Raw genomic sequence first — 4,339 nt, 5'->3', positions numbered from 1 at the left:
AGTTTGTTGAAAATGGAACTGACTAACTAAAATGTTGAAGTTTATCTTATATATATTGTCGTTCAAAAGAAAACATTATAATCATGTAATTAATTATTTCCCTGTGATTTCTCTTCTCATTATATAAGCAAGTCGTCTTTTTTTATTTAACTATTGTCTTTTTAGTATTATTTAATACGTAAAATCCATGTACATTCTTCATTCAAGTTAGTAATGATAATAAAGAAAATAGTAATAATGATAATAAATACTACTACTACTACTACTACTACTACTACTACTACTACTACTACTACTACTACTACTACTACTACTAATAATAATAATAATAATAATAATAATAATAATAATAATAATAATAATAATTATAATTTTGCCTTCATATTACACCAATATAATCAACAAATACCATAATTTTGATCCATACACACCCACATCTGATAATTGATAACTATTAATCTAATTCCTCAGATTAGAATTTATCATTCTGAATAAAGATTTCCAATTAAAATTCACCTTCCTCGCACTTACTTTTATGGAAATGAAGAATGCAAGTAATCATTGAGAGAGAGAGAGAAAAATTAGAGTTCAACGTATGCCAGATGGCTAATGCTGTTTTGGCAAAGGCATCAGAATGGCTGCCTAAGGGGATCTTTGATCGGCACTTTCTTATATACAGTATATCTTAGAGATGCACATAAAGTGTCAGAGTGTAATAAAACGCAGATTAGCCCCCGATGAGAAGTCGGCGGAGTCATTGTTATAATAGGAAAGACTGAATTATGAGTATTCATTATCGAGGTGTGAAGAAAATGTGGATATTTGCAGAAATTTTCGAACTATAATGAAGGAACAGTATTTGTAAAATTCCAAAAATTTCAAATAAATATGAAGAAAAAGAGAATATTTGCAGAAATTTTCGAACTATAATGAAGGAACAATATTTCTAAGTATTCCAAAAAGGGGAAATAAGTATGAAGAAAATGAGGATATTTGTAGAAATATTCGAACCATAATGAACAAAAAAACAGTATTTGTACCTATTCCAAGAAGTGGAAATAATTATGAAGAAAATGGGCATATTTGCAGATATTTTCGAACCATAATGAAAAAAAAAAATATTTGTACCTATTCCAAAAAGTGGAAATAAATATGAAGAAAATGAGAATATTTGCAGAAATTTTCGAACTATAATGAAGGAACTATATTTCTAAGTATTCCAAAAAGCTTAACGACATATGAAGAAAATGAGAATAATTGCAGAAATTTTCGAACTATAATGAAGGAACAGTATTTCTAAGTATTCCAAAAAGCTTAACTAGATATGAAGAAAATAAGAATATTTGCAGAAATTTTCGAATGAAGGAACAGTATTTGTGATTATTCCGAAAAGTTTAAATAAAAATGAAGAAAATGAGAATATTTGCTGAAATTCTCGAACTATAATGAAGAAACAAAAGTATTTGTGAATATTCCAAAAAAAATAAATAAAAATGATGAAAATTAGAATATTTGCAGAAATTTTCGAACTATAATGAAGGAACGGAGTATTTGTGAATATTCCAAAAAGCTTAAATAGATATGAAGAAAATGAGAATATTTGCAGAAATTTTCGAACTATAAGGAAGAAACAAAAGTATTTGTGAATATTCCAAAAAATTTAAATATGATGAAAATTAGAATATTTGCAGAAATTTTCGAGCTATAATGAAGGAACAGAGTATTTGTGAATATTCCAAAAAGTTTAGATAAATATGAGGAAAAAGAGAATATTTGCTGAAATTCTCGAACCTATAATGAAGAAACAGTATTTGTGACTATTCCAAAAAGTTTAAATAAATATGATGAAAATGAGAATATTGGAAGAAATTTTCGAACAATAATGAAGGAATAATATTTGTAAAATTCCAGAAATTGCAAATAAATATGAAGAAATAGAGAATATTGGCAGAAATTTTCGAACTATAATGAAGAAACAGTATTTGTGACTATTCCAAAAAGTTTAAATAATTATGAAGAAAAGGAGAATATTGGCAGAAATTTTCGAACTATAATGAATGAACGGAGAATTTGTGAATATTCCAAAAAGTTTTGATAAATATGATGAAAATGATAATATTTGCAGAAATTTTCGAACTATAACGAAGGAACAAAATATTTATAAATATTAACAAAAATGCGGAAACTGAATTATCATAAGGTAATTGGAGTAATTCATTTAAAAATTTAATGTTACTTTTCTAAGTAATTGGTGTTATTATGCAGTCAAATTCCGCCATAAAAGTAACCTACTTAGAAATACTTATCCGTTTGTAAGTATCAGCCTCTAAATATTAACCAATATTATCATTAATGTTATGTATTTTTAGACGGATGTTTCAGTATAAAGCCGCTCTCTCTCTCTCTCTCTCTCTCTCTCTCTCTCTCTCTCTCCTTTAACATTCCTAAGTACATATCTTTTTCTTTGCAGAAATTTTCTCTCTCTCTCTCTCTCTCTCTCTCTCTCTCTCTCTCTCTCAAGATCTTAGAAATCTTCAACATTCTTTGGTATATACATACCTCTTTCTTGCATATGCAGAAATCTCTCTCTCTCTCTCTCTCTCTCTCTCTCTCTCTCTCAAGATCTTAGAAATCTTCAACATTCTTTGGTACATACATACCTTTTTTTGCATATGCAGAAATTTCTCTCTCTCTCTCTCTCTCTCTCTCTCTCTCTCTCTCTCTCTCTCAAGATCTTAGAAATCTTCAACATTCTTTGGTACATACATACCTTGTTTTTGCAGATGCAGAAATTTCTCTCTCTCTCTCTCTCTCTCTCTCTCTCTCTCTCTCTCTCTCAAGATCCTAGAAATCTTCAACATTCTTTGGTATATATTTTTTTAGCATATGCAGAAATCTCTCTCTCTCTCTCTCTCTCTCTCTCTCTCTCTCTCAACTACCCTAGCCCCCCTTGTTAATTGCCCAATTAACGAGACGAAACATTTCATTGTAATTGAGCGACCTTGTCATTCACCTATGGTATTTATTAAGGACCCTTCTTTTATAATGACTTCCAGGTAGATTTTACCTGGCGGTGAAATAAAAAGAAATCGGAATACTGAATTATCTGTTTCTTATCAACGAAGCAACATCTTTAATCCATGGTTGCTGGACTTTACTTCTTTTTTACATGATTAATTTGTTCGTATACCTGTACTTCTACTAGGGTCTTAGGTTTGAATCCTTGCCCGGCCGGACATAAGTACTTAGTACTAAAAGGATTTTCCTATGGGTGTATGATACCGTAGAAGATTAAATTTGATATGAGAAATGTATTTGTGGCTAATCAATATATATATATATATATATATATATATACATATATTTATATATGTATATATGTATATATATATATATTTATATATACATATATATATACATACACACACACACACACACACACACACACAACAAGAAGATCAAATGCAGCCGCTTCTTGTCCACTGCAGGACAAAAGCCTCAGACATGATATCTATCTATCTATATATATATATATATATATATATAAATATATATATATATATATATATATATTTATATATATATATATATATATATATATACACCACAACAAGAACAAATGCAGCCGCTTCTTGTCCACTGCAGGACAAAAGCCTCAGACATGTCTTTATTCATGTCTGGCGTTTGGCCAGTTTTCATCACCGCATTGGTCAATGTGAATTGGAGATGGTGATAGACTTTTATCTGATCTCTCAGAGCAAACCAACCTAGTATGGGTGTCCCTGACTAGTACAGCTTTGCTGATCATGGCGATGCACAAACCCTTTCACCACGTTAAGGTATCCCCACTTACTTATCGTATCCTTCTACGATTTGTTTATCAGTTTTTATTAGTGATAGTTGGTTTAAATATGTTGCTTTAATTAAAAATCTTCATGTTTATAGTCCTGATAAACGACCGTCAATAAAACAGGATTTTATTTTATCTTTAGTCCTTAGTGGATTTTATACATTCTCATTTCCATAAAGGGCGATATATGTGTGTGTGTATATATATATATATATATATATATATTTACATATATTTGTATATGTATACTGTATATATACATATATGTGTGTATATATGTATATATATATATATTTACTGTATATATATATATATATATATATATATATTTACTGTATATATATATATATATAAATATATATATTTATATATATATATGTGTATATATATATATATATTATATCAGCCCCGATTTTTGCATTAGAATTATTATCACCTGCTTGAGTGGTTTTAAAGTACCAAGCCCAAAACAACGATTTAGTATTAATA

The sequence above is a fragment of the Palaemon carinicauda genome, chromosome 12 (assembly GCF_036898095.1).
Source record: "Palaemon carinicauda isolate YSFRI2023 chromosome 12, ASM3689809v2, whole genome shotgun sequence".
NCBI lineage: Eukaryota > Metazoa > Arthropoda > Malacostraca > Decapoda > Palaemonidae > Palaemon > Palaemon carinicauda.
The sequence above is the reverse complement of the archived record's forward strand: the minus strand, read 5'-3'. Positions refer to the sequence as shown.